At 47.3% G+C, this 17,333-nt stretch overlaps 1 long non-coding RNA gene across 4 annotated transcripts in view; it reads right to left on the reverse strand.

Annotated features, from left to right (window-relative positions):
- LOC134296320 (uncharacterized) overlaps positions 1 to 17,333 on the reverse strand; it is a 56,147-nt gene that overhangs the window by 27,295 nt on the left and 11,519 nt on the right. For 3 of the 4 annotated variants that reach the window (XR_010003021.1, XR_010003019.1, XR_010003020.1), the window contains exons 2-3: positions 7,539 to 7,621; positions 802 to 1,418 (exon numbers count right to left, since the gene is read on the reverse strand). This is a non-coding gene — a long non-coding RNA (uncharacterized LOC134296320). Of the gene's footprint in view, positions 1 to 801; positions 1,419 to 7,538; positions 7,622 to 17,333 lie in introns of those variants that run through there. The other variant, XR_010003022.1, reaches the window with a different exon arrangement.

The following is a 17,333-nucleotide window of genomic DNA, read 5'->3' on the forward strand; positions in this document are numbered from 1 at the left end:
CACTAAATAAAGAACAACACTCTGAAAATAGGGGAATTCCACACAGAAAACAATCAGGGCCAGCTAACACCTCCCAACAAAGGATTCCCATCATCAAAGTCTGGCCAATCCTCTGTTTTCTCAGGGCCACAGACAGTAGAAGCATATAAAATATCGCAAACAACACCACTCTGAAAACAAGGTAATTCCAGACAGGAAACAATCAGGGCCAGCTAACGCCTCCCAACAAAAAAATCACTCAGGGAGGAAACAGCTAGGCTTTAAATCTGCAAGGCCATTACATCCTAATCATTTTTCCTAATTGCAGCATTCATACTTGCCTCCAACAGACAAAAAAAAAACAATCAGAAATATTGTATATTCACAACCTTTAGGAAATAATGTCCCCTGATGGCACAGCATGTTAAAGCGCTGAGCTGCTGAACTTCTGGACCGAAAGGTCGCAGGTTTGAATTGGGGGAACTGACAGAGCCCCCACTGTTAGCCCCAGCTTCTGCCAACCCAGAAGTTCAAAAACATGTAAATGTGAGTGCATCAATAGGTACTGCTCCGGTGGGAAGGTAACGCTGCTCCATGCAGTCATCCCACATGACCTTGGAGGAGTCTACAGACAACGACGGCTCTTCGGCTTAGAAATGGAGATGAGCACCAACCCCCAGAATCAGACATGACTGGACTTAACGTCAGGGGAAAACGTTTACCCTTTACCTTAACTACCACCAATTCCTCAATACTTTATTTCCCCTACCACCATTCTTCGCCACAGCAACGCGTGGCCGGGCACAGCTAGTATATATATATATATATATATATATATATATATATATATATATATATAAACAGATACCCTGATGTACTCTTGAGGATAGATAGATAGATATATAGATATATCCTCAAGAGTACATCAGGGTAGCTGTAATAATTGGAAATCTCCATGTCGCACCTTTGTTCAAAGAAGCAGACCCTGCCCGGTGTGATCTAGCAGGCCGCTTCTTCCCTAGCCTTCTGAAACCGGCGCTTCCTCGTCTCCTGAATGGGCTGCTGCTCCTCCATGATGAGCCAGATGGGATGGGAACCTCTTCTTCAGAGGAAGGAAGACCTGGATGGACTCCAGCATCTGCTGCATCACATTGGTCCTGGAGGTTAGGTGCGCAGGATCAACACAAGTGGGCTTTTCTTCCCCTTTCTTCCCTTGCACATTTATGTTACATGAGCCTCCCTCAGAGGTCTCTCCTTCATGGGACATGACATTTCTTTTCCTGGTTAGACTCCCAGATGGATTCTCACTCTCTCTCCTCTGGCCTCACTTCTTCCTCTTCTCCCCATCAAAGCCCAAGGGGAGGCTTCCAGGAGAGGCGGCAGTTGATGCAGAAAGAGAAGCATCAAGCACCAGTTCATCTCAGTTATTCTTCCCATACCTATGAGAAAAAAATCTATCTGGGGTAAAAGCAGCATCTAAACCAGGGGCAGAGAACATGCCTTTCTCCAAAGGCTTTTGTAGCTCCCAACCCCATGCCTCCCTTGGACCATTCTTATCCTTGCTGGTAAATCCTCCAGGAGGTATAATTTGATGTTTCAAAATGCGACAGATGGCCATTGGCCTTTTCAATCATTCAGTTACAAAGGCCCACCTTCTACATCACCCCTTTTTTATGAATATTTAACTCAGTAACATCAATTGGCTTGACTCTCACATATCTGTCTTACCAGGTACAAGATCTCTTCAGCTGTCCACTGGGATCTGGAGGACAAAGTTTCCTTTCCCTTACACCAGTTACTAGCTGCAAAAAGAAATTGTAATTCTCGGTTGCAAAGCCAGCCCCCCAGATCAGCCCAAATCTCCAGCCTGATCTTTGATTTATAAGCGAGAGATGTTTACCTTTGGAGTCTTTGATGTTCATGAAAAGAAAAGGAGGCTGTCCATGGGGAAGGCTGGGTTCCCCATCTTCTGGAAGGGAAGTCAGGCATTGGTTGGGATGGGTGGGAAGAGATGCCCATATAAAGAGTGATCATCCTCTGGATGGGGAATGCTAGGCAAGGGGAGCTGGGGTACAAAATGAGGCCCATTCCCTCCTGGAAACAGGGTAGCTGAATGCGGTAAGGTATGGCTCTGGTGGAATACTGAAGCCTCCCAAAATGCTCCTTATGGACAAAGTGATTCTGTTCAGTGGGGCACATAGAAAGAGATAGAGGGTTGTATAGATTGAGGAAGACAGCAGAAAGAGGAAGATTCTAGAGGTTAAAGAAAATAGTGGGAGGTAATGGGTTGTGGAAAGCGAGGAACATAGCGGGCAGTGGAAGCTTCTGGAGGACAAAGGACATAGCTGGTGGTGAAAGGTTATCAATCCTGAAGGACTCCGTAGGAAGTAGAGGGATGTGGAGACATAGTGGGAGATGAAGGTTTATGGAAACAAATAGTGGGAAAGCCAAGGTTGTGGAAAGACACATAGCAGGAGGTAGAGAGTTCCTCAGTATTTGGTAGAATGGGCTGAGCCTTGACAGTAGTGGGTTCAGGCACTGCCACGGAAGGAAAGTTCTCTGCTAGTTTTTCTGAGCATTCAGTTGGCTGCCTATTTAGCGTCTGATCTAATACAAAAAAAGGTTTAATAGTTGTCCCTCTTTATCAGCCATATGGACACACCTGGCCCAAACAACGAAGAGATCCTGTTCCAGATCTAGATCCTAAAGAAGCAGTGAGATATTAGAGCTACTACTAAAAGGAAACAGTGATGTTGTTGTCGACCGCACTTTAGGGGATCGGGCCCTTTAAGAGAGACCCGACCCGGTCCTGAGGGAACGGACCTTGGCGAAGCCAAATTGGAGAATATAAGCCGCAATACAACCTGAAGCCTGAAATGAAGAAGGTCCGCCAAGTTGAAGGAAAATCCGCCAAGGAGTTTTATTGAGCAATTCAGCTGAAAAGGACGCTAATAGTGATCATTCAATCTACTAGCGTCCCATATGTTTCAAATAAAGTCATATTTATACAATGTTTTGGTCTGACAGCCCTTTGAATTTCCCGCCCCGCTTCCCCGCCCATCTGATCGTGGATAGGCTAGAAGGTTGAACGAGGCGGGCTTTCGTTTCCCGCCTTGCTCTGCTGGCCCAATGGGGAGCCGTTTTTTGTCCCCCCTCGGGCCAATCAGAGAGGAGGAGGCGGGAGCTGTTGAAACAATGAGGTGACCGGACAGGAAATATCAGATTAATTCTGGCCCAGCCGATTTCTAAAGGAATTAATGGCACCCATCAAGGGTGTCCGGGGTCCTGTCACGTTCACAGATTTTAGATATGCCTTGGGGTGTCAGACGGGAAGTGGTGATGGGTGATGATGAGCCGTCATTGACGGGCCCCACAGGATGCCTTCCAGCGGCGTCCCAGCCTGGAATATGACAATGTTTGCCTTGGGGGCGAGTCACCTTTAGGAATTTGGTGACTCTATACCCTATATTGTCCATGCGATCGGAATGAGATTGGATTAAACGGTGGCAGATTATCCCTTTTGTTTTTGGGAAGGGAGGTCTGAGTCAGGGGGCTAGAGTTCAGGTTGGGGTCATAATATTTCCCATTTGATTTCATGATCTGACAATTATATGGGATAAAATGAAAATAAAAATAAAGTTGGAACATAAACCCAGCTGGGAAAAACACATATTTTCCGGGGATCCCAAAGAGTACAAATACATATAGGCAGATAGGTAGATAAAGGAGATAAAGGAGAATCCATAAAGGTGGGTGACATTGCATAAAGGGGAATCATGAATGATATAAACAATAGAAATGAGCAATAGGAAACATTTGATAGGAACGAAGTTCACAACATCTGGGGAATCCAACATAGAAGTAGGGTTCAAGCAGCATGATTTCACAATCCATGAAGTTAGCCCAACGATTTGAAATTCATACAACAGTGAGTCATGTACATAGAATATGAAAATTCACAAATACATGAGGAGAAAGAGTTCATAGGGAATTCATAGAGATGGCATGGGGAAGGGGCACATATGGGTTAGTAAGTCTTTGGAGGTATAGGATTTCATAAGTCCAAGGGTAGGTCTGGGGAAGAGTGTTCTTCTTCTTCATAAAATCACAAAAGTATGCATGGAACGTGGAGTGCACCCGTCCGTCACCCCCTGGCAGCTGTAGAGGGTGAGGGTCCTTGGAGAACTATGTCTCCCCCGCGAGAGAGCGATTCCCCCGTCCCCAGTACACAGAAAGGGGCTAGGGATCTCTTTAAACCCTTTCCGCGGGTCGCGGGGAGAGGAAAACCCGGGATAAAGCAGCAGCTTGGCTTGAAAAGGAGCCGTCCGTCCTGTTTGACAGTCAGCTGTTGGGGTGCCGAAAACTGGACCGATTCCGGGTCTGCTGGTTGTCTTCGAGTCAGGAGCCTTAGAAAGGGTTAGGACTAAAAGAGGAGCGTTCTAGGGGTAATTTTGATAGAGATATGAGCCAATTTATATCGACCGCCATGTTAATCTATGGCAGAGAAACCTCAACCGGAGTTTAAAGGGACGGGAGGGAGAGAAAATGCATGCAAGGGAAGGAGTCAGAGAGAGATACAAAATAACCAGATAGAGAGTGTTATTGTTAAAATAAATGCTACTTTTATTGGGGGGATTTGTTACATAGTTCAGGGAAGGGGAAAATGATGAAAAAAAGTCTTTTAATAATAGTCTGCTGCGGTCCCGCTTCGTTCCTTTGGAGGGTAATCTATGGAACTTTCCGCTGCGTTTTCAAATCAATTTGAAAGCTGGGGTGATGGTCATCAATGTGAGATCTGCTCCATGTAGCTGGCAGTTAAGAAAAGCCATAGAACTGACACATCACAATGGTCTTGCATGTCATCATAGCAACCACAGAATTCTGGGAGGCTGGAGAATGTTATGATGCAAACGACATTCTAATGAGGGTCAGTTGGCTAGACTGGACTGGATGGAAGATCCCTGGAAGTCTAATGACTGTGTCATGCCACAAGGAGGCAAAACATTACCTGCTGCCCTGTCCCTTTAAGATTCTAAAGGGGCGGAGCTTAGCCTTGACTCCTGCCAGCCTGAAATGGCAGTTATTTTTTGTCAGTTAGATTTTGTCAGTTGGTGAAGCACTGGAAGGAAGTGTAGGAAGCAAAAGGAGCACAGAAAATCACGTCATGTCGGAACTGTTTTAAATGTATTTATTGGATTGTTTTAAATTGATAGTTTTAATTGCTATGTTTTATTTTTCTACTGTATTGTGAGCCGCCCTGAGTCCCTTCGGGTGAGAAGGGCGGCATATAAATGATGGAAATAAATAAATAAATAAATAAATAAACTGTACCCAGATTAGATTAAAAAGCCATACACTACAGCAATAGAGAAAGTCATGACAACATTGTATTAGTCACCTCAAAGCTACAAAGAATCCAGTCATGACAAGACTTTATACTCTGTGGCAATATCTATCCAGAACTGCATAGACTTAAAGATTTCTTTCCTCACAAGACACTTCATAGTGGCAACAAGAGGAAAAGAGATCCATTTTGTCTATTAATAAAATATTTTGTTTCACCAAATACAATCTCCGATCTGTCCTTCGTGCTATGGTTCCTTCCAGTTCATGGAGGCAGAACAGTAAGGCATCTCAAGTCAAACAAAAAAAAGGCTCCTGGGACCACTCTGCCAGCTGAAGACTTCTCCAGTCACATTTCTATAGATTTTTAAGGACATCGGGATCACCCTTAAATTACTTCAGTCCATACATTTGAGGATTCCAATCCTCCTAACATCTTGCAAAGCCACTTCAGTACTTTCCCACTTCCACCAAAAAGTAAGATAACCTTCCTATGGAGATGTCTAGACAACATTATGAGGAATTTCAGCCATATTCTACCTTTCTTCCCTTCTCAGTACTTGCTCCAACTTCACAAATCAGATATTTTTCCCCCTCCTTGGACAAGTCAATACCCTTCTGAACCCAATTCCTACTAACCTTCCTGGGATACCACTGTGCTCTGTAGTCCTTTATCTTCTTCCTTTACTCTTTTATTCTACCTATTGATAAATTGTCAAACCTGGCTCCCATTCCCAAGGGTTTCTCTTCTCTAGGCTGATTTCATCCTTTGACTTCATCCTTCAAACATGAACCAACAGCTTTTATCTGAGTCACCTCTGAGAATGAATGAAACATATAAATATCCCTCTTTCCTACCTGCCAGGCAGATTCCAAAGCACTGCTCAAGTTCACTGATCAGTGGCTGAAGACTTTAGTTTCTGACCTTCTGCTCTATGAAGTACAGAGTGTGCAGTTGAAGCATAATGGTGAAAATACAGAATTGTTTATTTCTGTTCCTATAGTAACTTTGGAAGTGGGGAGGGAGGGGCCAGGAGAAGAAGAACCATCACAGGCTCTCAGAATGGGAGATTCCATGGTGGCCATTGGAAGAAGAATGAACCCAGGACACAGAGGAGGCTGTGAGTAAGACACTTGGTAAGATAGCAATCTGTTTGCTTTATCGCAGTTCAGTATACTCAAACTTTGTCTCATGAACAAAATTATTAAAAATATTGTCTATAAAATTACCTTCTGACTATATATATATAAGGTATACATAAAACATAAATAAATTACATATTTAGACTTGGATCCCATCTCTAAGAGGTACCTTGAAAATACCAAGAAAATACAGATATTTCAACATCAGAAAACACTTCTGGTCCCAAGCATTTCGAAGAAGGAATGCTCAACCCATCTCAGCCAGAAAGGAGATCCAATTTGTGATGCTTCAATACCATTACAGGAGGAGTAAAATGGGGCTCCTTATTTGCACTGGAGATCTGGACTCAAAGCAGTGGGTTCCACCTGAACATTAGGAAGACCTTCCTGACCGTAACAGCTGTTCAGCAGTGGAATTCTCTGCCTCAAAGTATGGTACAGGCTCCTTCTTTGGATGCTTTTGAACAGAGGTTGGAAGACCATCTGTTGGGGATGCTTTGATTGTGCTTTTCCTGCAGGATGGTGTTGGAGTGGATCGCTCATATAGTCTCTTCCAACTCTATGATTCTATGATTTATAAATTTGCCTCTGCCATGGAAACCCAGTAGGTCACACTCTCTCAGCCTCAAATAAAGGTCAAGATGGTATTCCTAAGCTCAGTCCTCAGCTTTTTAAATGTGTTAGACCACAGTCCCTATCTCCCCCCCCCCGCCCCCCGCCCAAGACATTTACAAAAGAGCCCTGGGTTCAAATTCCTGAGCTTGTGCCATAGGAATCCACTGGGTATCATTCAGCAAGTCACATTGTCTCAGCCTCAGAGGAAGCCATGGTGGTACAAGTGAGAGGAGAGGGGTGTTTGCTCTTCTTCTCTGAATTTCAATACTCCTTTAAGCCTCTGTTTCCACAAAAAATGTTCTTTGCAATTATTAGGAAAGTAATTCCTCCACCTCCCAGTATTTGAAGGTAGCAGGATTTCTCTGTATAGTGGAATGTGTTGATTTTATTTTATTTTTGCAGCAAAATCCCAAACAGCTTATTTCACACAAATAAACAACAAAAAAGGTTTTTCTTACATAGAAATAATGAACAGTCAGATTTCTTTTCCTGGTGAAGAGCTCCAGCTGGCAGGGAGAATGGTCTCTGAACCAATGCCACCCTAAAAAATAAGGGAAATTTAAATTGTATTGAAATGGTAGACAAAATGATCAATGGCAACACCAAACAGCAAAAGGATGAGTAATATAAAATATAAGGTAGTAGTGATTATGATAGTTGTAGCATTAAACTTGAGCTCCTATAATGGGAATAAAAATGCCACCAATCCAATAGTACTCTGCCTGCAAGACCAGCTCTTTGCCAACCAATCTGAAGGTCAGCATTAGTAGTTTTTGCTGCTTTTTGGCAACAAATAATTAATTGTATGTATGTGTGTGTGCGTGTGTGTGTATATATATATATCCCACATGACCTTGGAGGAGTCTATGGACAATGCTGGCTCTTCGGCTTAGAAATGGAGATGAGCACCAACCCCCAGAGTCAGGGGAAAACGTTTACCCTTTACCTTAACTACCACCAATTCCTCAATACTTTATTTCCCATACCATCATACTTGGCCACAGTAACGCGTGGCCGGGCACAGCTTTTTATATATATATTATATATATTATCCAATGCATTTTTGTAGTCAATGTTTTCAATATATCGTGATATTTTGGTGCTAAATTCGTAAATACTAGGCTTGATCGATCCATGAAAAATTTGATTCTAAACTCGTTTCAAAACTAGAGGGGGGCAGCGTTTCGTTTTTGTTGGTATTTACGAATTTTGCCCCCAAAAAAATTCGAAATTAACGAAAATTCGTTATCTTAAAAATTAATTCGTTAATGGCGGACGCGCATGCGCGGTCGCCCAAAAACAGCCCCGGGGGGGGGTCGGGGGCTCTCCTGCTCTCATTTTTTCAGCTATACTGATCAAATTTGGTACAGTGGGAGAACACAATCCACCCTGCTTGTTTGCTAAATTGCAGAGCGTTTGCCCTTTCCTAAGATTTATTGCACAATTTTATAGTTCATATAGAAAAACTTTACCAATTGCAAAAAATCTGTTCCTGCTTTTGAATTGTTATTTCCTGTTCATTCAATAGGGGTTCCATCACTGTGAAAGTTCTTGCTTGTGTATCATTGTTTCAGTGCCCGTAAATCTGTCAAAATTTTAGGGCATTGGGGGACATTGGCCAAGAGACACATTTTGCTGCCTGCCACTATGCGCAATGACTTTCCCCAGGCATCAATATTGGAGGCCATTATACCCCAGTGGTCAAGCCCCTCCCCCTCCCAAGAAATGTAAGATTTCTGCGACGTTGGTTTGATTTATTGCCTGATGGCAAAATGGGTAAAGAACGACAGCCGCGAGACAAGAGAGATGCGGCGCATCGTGGGAAACACGTTGACCACGTAGGCCGACAGGCAGCTAAAACCAAAGAAAAGAAAAGAAAGAAAAAGCCACAGGTGGCAAGGCCCATATGTTAAAATGGGCCGTCCACAGTTGGCTGGCATGCATCCCAGAGAGGGAAAAAATTGTGGCCCGCAACAAAGGAAGGATAGCCTCAATATGTACAGAGGGACAGCTGCGAGAGAAGAGAGATGCGGCGCATCATGGGAAACACGACCACGTAGGCCGACAGGCAGCTAAAACAAAAGAAAAGAAAAGAAAGGAAAAGCCACAGGCGGCAAGGCCCATACGTTGAAATACTGCCCAGGGGGGCCGGCCACCGTTGTCCGGCACGCTTCCCAGAGAGGGAAAAAGAGTGGCCCCCACTTTAAAATACTAGGCCGGCCACCGTTGGCCGGCACGCTTCCCAGAGAGGGAAAAAGAGTGGCCCACACGTTAAAATACTGCTCACTGAGGGCCGGCCACCGTTGGCCGGCACGCTTCCCAGACAGGGAAAAAGTGGCCCACACGTTAAAATACTGCTCACTGAGGGCCAGCCACCGTTGGCCGGCACGCTTCCCAGAGAGGGAAAAAGAGTGGCCCACACTTTAAAATACTAGGCCGGCCACCGTTGGCCGGCACGCTTCCCAGAGAGGGAATAAGAGTGGTCCCCACTTTAAAATACTAGGCCGGCCACCATTGGCCGGCACGCTTCCCAGAGAGGGAAAAAGAGTGGCCCACACGTTAAAATACAGCTCACTGAGGGCCGGCCACTGTTGGCCGGCTCGCTTCCCAGAGAGGGAAAAAGAGTGGCCCCCACTTTAAAATACTAGGCCGGCCACCGTTGGCCGGCACGCTTCCCAGAAAGGGAATAAGAGTGGCCCCCACTTTAAAATACTAGGCCGGCCACCGTTGGCCGGCACGCTTCCCAGAGAGGGAAAAAGAGTGGCCCACACGTTAAAATACTGCTCACTGAGGGCCGGCCACCGTTGGCCGGCACGCTTCCCAGAGAGGGAAAAAGAGTGGCCCACACGTTAAAATACTGCTCACTGAGGGCCGGCCACCGTTGGCCGGCACGCTTCCCAGAGAGGGAAAAAGAGTGGCCCACACTTTAAAATACTAGGCCGGCCACCGTTGGCCGGCACGCTTCCCAGAGAGGGAAAAAGAGTGGCCCACACGTTAAAATACTGCTCACTGAGGGCCGGCCACCGTTGGCCGGCACGCTTCCCAGAGAGGGAAAAAGAGTGGCCCCCACGTTAAAATACTAGGCCGGCCACCGTTGGCCGGCACGCTTCCCAGAGAGGGAAAAAGAGTGGCCCACACGTTAAAATACTGCTCACTGAGGGCCGGCCACCGTTGGCCGGCACGCTTCCCAGAGGGAAAAAGAGTGGCCCCCACATTAAAATACTAGGCCGGCCACCGTTGGCCGGCACGCTTCCCAGAAAGGGAATAAGAGTGGCCCCCACTTTAAAATACTAGGCCGGCCACCGTTGGCCGGCACGCTTCCCAGAGAGGGAATAAGAGTGGCCCCCACTTTAAAATACTAGGCCGGCCACCGTTGGCCGGCCCCACGCCCACACCACAGAACCCACATGGGGAAGGGCGTGTATTCTTCACGTCTGCTAGTGAACTGTGGGCCCAAGCCCCACTGCCCAGGGGGGCCGGCCACCATTGGCCGGCACGCTTCCCAGAGAGGGAAAAAGAGTGGCCCACACGTTAAAATACTAGGCCGGCCACCGTTGGCCGGCACGCTTCCAGAGAGGGAAAAAGAGAGGCCCCCACGTTAAAATACTAGGCCGGCCACCGTTGGCCGGCACGCTTCCCAGAGACAGAGAGAGAATTAAAAAACCAGGAAATGTGGGCGCAAGCCCCACTGACCCGGGGGGCCGGCCACCGTTGGCCGGCCCCACGCCCACACCACAGAACCCACATGGGGAAGGGCGTGTATTCTTCACGTCTGCTAGTGAACTGTGGGCCCAAGCCCCACTGCCCAGGGGGGCCGGCCACCGTTGGCCGGCCCCACGCCCACACCACAGAACCCACATGGGGAAGGGCGTGTATTCTTCACGTCTGCTAGTGAATTGTGGGCCCAAGCCCCACTGACTAATGTGTCAACCAGACCATAGCAACAAAGTCTGTAGCCGCCACAAAGGCACACAGCAAACCGTCAGCGGCCCTGGCCGCACCCTTACCGGGTGGACACAAGCTAGCTGGCAGTCCACAGGGTAGTCGTGGCCATCATCACATCAATAATGATTGTAATAATAACCACAGTAAGATCTTAATTGTTATTACCCGCCCCATCTTCCCGGAGGGACTCTGAGCGGCTTCCATGGGGCGTGGCCGTCAACAATACAATGTGAACAATTAAACCCCAAAATTTTATATTTATTAAAGGAAATGTTGCATCAATAACACATAAAATAAAAAAGCTGTCACAGTCAGCATACAGCATTACCTGCTTAAAAAACAGAGGTGTAAAAACACGGCTCTGTGGCCGAGGGCTGAATACTTCCACATAGATGAGGTAGTTTGAGAGTTAAAAATCAATAAAGTGCGAAATACTCTTGGCCTGGAAACCAATTCTTCATCTGGCAGCGATCCACCCCATAGTCCTCGAAGGCTTTTTGGAACTGGAAGGTTTTACGGCTATGATGTAAGGTTAATGTTTCTATGGCGTTGAACTAGAGGAAAGACTTGTGTGTGTGTCTGGTGTTATTAAAGTTCTCTAGCAGCTGATCTGGAAATAGGGAAATGACTTCTGTTGGTATACATTTTCAGTAAAGTTGTGGATGTAAAATAATGAAAGATATTGTCTTCATGGAGTAGAAATGAATCCAAAGAACTAAAACATAGCACAACTGTGGAGACAAAAGAAACCATGAAGACATAACTCATTGCTTTCAACAGCAATACTGAGTTCCTGAGAGGTTTTTTTCTCTACTTATGGGTCTGCGGAAGATTAGCATCACATAACTTCTGTGTCTTATCCTCTCAGACATACGCATAGAGATAAAACTTGTGTCAGGCAATGGCTGGGATCCATTAAAAAAAGGTTTATCCCTGCCATTGTGGGATTTCACTTATCCCATATTTTAAAAGCATTGTAAAGGGGTGGGAGATAAATAAAATGTTTTCGTTATCCCAAACCACAAGAGGCTTCGGCCAGGGTGTCCCACCTTTAACGATGGCTGTGTTAAAAAATTTGGCTTGTAAACCGCCTTTTGTATCATCCGTCAAAAACCAGTCCTCATTTTCGAATACCAAACGCAAAAAATTGTCCTGGACTGCTTCAGCAAAAGTGTTGGAAAAGTGCATCTGATACTTTAGCACGGCAGACATTTTTGCAATTACCGTAATATTTTATGATGTCAAGACATAAAATTATTTTATTGCTTTCATTGAAAAGAAATTGATTCTAAATGATGTTTTCTCATTTTGAACTCATGTTGCTTGGGCCGCTGCCCCAAGTAATCCGCACCGAGTCCACGCAGGGAGATGTTGGAGGGAAATATTAAATTTTGTATTCATCTAACATTGATCGTTTTATATACTCTCAGAGAGTCCTCCTCCTCGTTTCAAAGGTATTTCTTGATATTCCAGGACCGGGAGTTTGGCCTCGAGGAAGAGGATTCTCAGATAGGTCACTTGGCAAGCTGCTGAAAGGGGTCACACCATCGTCGGCCATGTTGAATACTCTCTTCAAAGCCTTAAACTGCTAGGAGGATAATAAATGGAATGTGCTGGGTTTTTAGGGAATTCCAATTCACATAGTCTGTCCCACGGAAAGTGTTAGTTGACATGCTGGGAACAGAAAACGGATCAACCGCCGTTTTCATGCTTGGGAACGGGTTGCGGCAGGGCCGCAGAAGTTCAGCCTCTGGAATCATCTAGCCGTTTGTCTGGAACATTAAATGCGACATGCTTAGCTAGAGGACCTGTAGGCAGGATTTGAAATATATGGAAGGCACGTTTACAAACTATGGTATGAGATACAGTCTGCTGGCTGAAAGACAGTAGGGGCAGAGGACCCTTCTCTCAAAGGTGAAAGAAGAAATGACCAAAGCTGGGTTGTAAGAGAAGGAAGCCAAAGGGAACCACAGAGATGTATGACTGTCAACAACATGGATTGGATGTGGAGGGTTTGACAGATGTTTAATTTATTCTTGCGACATCTCACTGTAGGTGTGGACTGTGGTCTGCAAGTTAGTAGAGGTTTTGCAGAGCTATGTCCACACTAGACAAAAAAAGGAAAGAGACTTCATGCAAACATTGGAGGAACGCATACTGGCATTGTCATCGCAATGCCGTAGTCCAGAAACCTGCGGATGTGAGAGCTTGACCGTAAGGAAGGCAGAGCGTGGGAAAAATGGCACTTTTGTAAAGAATTGCTTTTTGATAAACAAGACAGTGCCTGGGAGTGTGAGAAGATCCAACTGGTCCATCCTCCATGTTTTATTGCCCGTCCGATTCAAGGAGGTAGTGAAATTACAGGCATACCATCAGGATGGCATGGACTTGAAGGAAATGACGCCGTTGATGTCCAACAGGAAATTCTTTTCTGAATCCATCCGAGAGTTCTCCATAGATCGTAGAAGACTACAAGTCTTATTTCTGAGTGTAAGACTTTCTGCGGTGTGATTCCACCCTCTTCTATCGTCCTACCAACAAACAGAACCTGCGCCCAGAGGTCACTAGCAGCCGCAAAGGCACACGCCCTGACAGGCAAAGGGTACCGTCCTCGGGCGCGGACAGAGTGCGAGGGGACCCTAAGGCGTCCGTCCCTCGGCAACAGCGTCGACAACTGCCTCTCAAGGTGATGGGACAGTGGTAGAAGAAAATTTTGAAAAGTGGTGGACAAGGCCGAGGTGTCCCGCTTTCTGCGGTGCGGTGATTCCACCCTCTTCTATCGTCGCTGCCAACAAGCCAGCTAAAAGCACTTCCGTAGCCAGAGAACCTGCGCCCAGAGGTCACTAGCAGCCGCAAAGGCACACGCCCTGATGGGCAAACGCCACCGTCCGCGTGCGCGGCAAGAGTGCGGGGGGACCAAAAGGCGGCCGTCCTGCGGCCACAGCGTCGAGTACACTGCCTTTAAAGGTGATGGGAAAGTGGAAGAAGAAAATTTCGACAAGAGGTGGACAAGGCCGAGTTGTCCTGCTTTCTGCGGTGCGGTGATTCCACCCTCTTCTAACGTCCCTGCCTACAAGCCAGCAAATTGAAGTTCCCACGACACAGAACCTGCGCCCAGAGGTCACTAGCAGCCGCAAAGGCACACGCCCTGACGGGCAAACGCCACCGTCCGCGTCTAGAGGAGTGCGACTAAAATGAAAAAGGGTCTGGAGATCAAGCAGTATGAGGAGAGGCTTTATTAGGTGGTCATCATTGTTTAGCATGCAGAAGAGAAGGCTGAGAGGAGACATGTTAGCAATGTACAAATATGTGAGGGGAAGTCATAGGGAGGAGGGAGCAAGCTTATTTTCTGCTGCCCTGGAGACAACGGGATGGAGCAGTTGGTTCCAACAAGTGGAATGGTGATTCCACCTGAACATCAGAAAGAACTTCCTGACTGTGATGGCTGTTCGGGAGTGGAACTGTCTCCCCCGGACTGTGTTGGGGGCTCCTTCTTTTGAAGCTTTTAAGCATAGGCTCGATGGCCATCTGTCGGGAATGCTTTGAATGAAACTTCCTGCGTTTTTGTTGGGGGAGAACTCGATGGCCCATGAGTTCTATTCCAACTCTACTTTTCTATGATTCCATGATTCAATGATTCGGGAAACGGCGCCTTGTGATTGATGAACCCAAAAACAACAGTGGGCAACGGTGAGTGATGATAAAGACGAGAAAGGAAGGGAAAAGAGAGAGGAAAGCATTGTAGGTTAGAGGAGAGAGATGTTGGACAGAGTCCAAAGGGGCAACCCCCCCCCGGCCACCCACAAAATTAGCCAAAGTTACTCTGAAGCATAGCTGATTAAAGGAGAACTATTGCTCTATGAGCCGTCGGTGTCAAAATCCAAATCTGGGAAATTCCTGAAGGTTGGCCTTCAGGAAAACCAGTTTCTCAACTGTTTGCGGGTCCAGCAAGCTGCGGTGGGGCGTGACTACATCTCCCGCTAGGCTGAAGACCCTTTCGCTCTGCACGCTCGTGGGAGGACAGCTGAGGAACTGCCGGGCTACGTGTGACAGATCCGGCCACATGTGTTCGCGTGAAGCCCAATAGGCCAATGGATCACAAGATATTATCTCAGGAGGCTCCTCAAAGTACCTGTTGACCGAGCATTCGGCCGAGTCTACCTTTTGAGCAGAAGCCAGCAAAGAGGATTCTTCAGAGCAGGCTAGTATGGCCACCGTCTCTGCAAAAAAAACGTTTCCTGGTCGCTGCTGGAGATCCGTATCCCTACGGCAAACCCCTACCAGCTCCCCGGGACTTTCAGTCTCGCCACTAGCGCTAGTGCTGGGGGTGACAGGCATTTCCGGAAGAGGGGCCGCTGTGCCCGTTTCCGCCACCCTGGCAGCAAAGACCTCCCTTACAAGGTTAACTAGTTGGGCCTTCCACACGGTAAAGTCTTTTGGGCAGACGTTGTACTTTAGCCGGGGATCACACAAGGCCGCCAGCATATGGACCTTGCTGGAAAGAAGTGGCTCTAGGCATTTCCGTACAGCAAAGGACAACCTCCTCACCACCTCCTGTGCCGGCGGTGTCAGCGGTCCAGCCAGGGAGTCCAGTGTTCGACCGGCCCCAAGCCTTTCTATGTGCCTCCTTAGCCTCAAGACCATGGGCACTGCCTGGCTAAGAAGGGCTTTTGAGTCCAAAAGGGTCTCGGTGGCATGTTTGAATGGCTTTAGTATGTCTACTAGCTGGGAGATGGTGTCCCACTCTTGCTTATTTGGAACAAGTTTGCTAACTGGCGCAACCAATGTGAGGGAGATGCCGTGTACCGCCTTCTGCTGCTCGACCATGCGTTCAAGCATTTTAAAGGTTGAATTCCACCGAGTAGAGACGTCCTGGAGCAGCTTGTGCTGCGGGAGGCCTTCAAGGCTCTGCCTCTCTCTCAGCTGCCGGGCTGCCTTGATGCTCCTGTGGAAGTAGCCCGCGATCTTTCTACAGCGCTCGATCAGCAGGGAGATGTTTGCGTTGCTGGCTGGCTGCTCTTCCGGGCTCTTTAAACCTTCCTTGATGGTATTGTGAAGCATGTGGGCCATGCAGGACACATTCTGAAACCCGGCACTTTCAACCGCTTTGATCATATTTTTCACAGCGTCAGTCACCATAAAGCCCCTCCTCATTTCTTCCGGCCTATACTGCATCCACTCCCCCATAATGTTTTCCAGATAGCTGCAGATGGTCTCTGCCTTGTGATCACGATCAACTACCTCCAACGCGAGGAGTGCCCAACGATGGGATGTATCCATACTGCCTTCCTTCTCCCACCAATGTGCCGTGAGAGAGAGGTAGGAATGGCCTCCTCCCAAGCTTGACCAAATGTCAGAGGTAAAATGGATGTGTCCTCCCATGGCGCTACGCAACATCTGGGAAATGCGTTCCTTACAGCCCTCATACAAGCCGGGAATTACTTTTCTGGAAAAGGTGTGACGGGAGGGGATTTTGTATCGGGGGCACAGCCGTTTCATAAGGCGTACGAAGCCTTCTTGTTCAACCAGGCGGAAGGGATGGTGATCAAGGGCAATCATCTCTCCCACAGTTTGGGTTATCTGCTGGGGTGTGAGTAATGTTTCCCCCGTTTTCTTTCTGGGTAATGGAATGGCCCAATCCTCCAATTTGGACTGTGTCTGCCTTCCACCATCTTCACCAGGAGAACTTTGTGTGCTAATGCTGCCACTGGAAGGGCTTGCAGTTCCCCCTCCTACCGATATGGAGGGATGGTGTCGCTTCAAGTGAGAACTCAACCCCGAGGTCGCAAGATGTCTCAGGTCTCTGCCTCTGCTGATATTTGCCCCACAGTGCCTACAAACTGCCAAAGTAGCACTCTGAGAGTGGACATGGAAATGGTCCCAAATATAAGACCTAGGCCTCCCCACAGCCACTGTGGCGACGCCCACTGAGATAGGAGTCGTGGGCACCCTTTCGTCAGCTTGAGAAAGTTTTTGTTTGGATGGTACAACCTCCTCTACCTCCTCCTCACTGTCAGTAGCGGGTGGAGGGGTGGGGTTATCTATATCCTCACTATCCACCACCTGTAGTTCCAGGACGGCTAAACCTGTATGTTCCATTGATCGTCCTGTGGTCTCAGCTCTATAAGACAACTGGCTCGGTGTGGAGGGCTGTGTACTTTCTGCATGCGAACAGCCGGCTTCTTCATCAAGTCCACCCACTCCCATAGTTCGGCGTTCCAGACGGATGGGACCCACCCTAACTTTTTTGGCCCCCCACAGTGTCCTGGCTGTGCCTTTACCACTATCAGGACTTGCTCCCCCAGACC

This window comes from Anolis carolinensis, chromosome 2, assembly GCF_035594765.1.
Source record: "Anolis carolinensis isolate JA03-04 chromosome 2, rAnoCar3.1.pri, whole genome shotgun sequence".
Taxonomy (NCBI): Eukaryota; Metazoa; Chordata; class Lepidosauria; order Squamata; family Dactyloidae; genus Anolis; species Anolis carolinensis.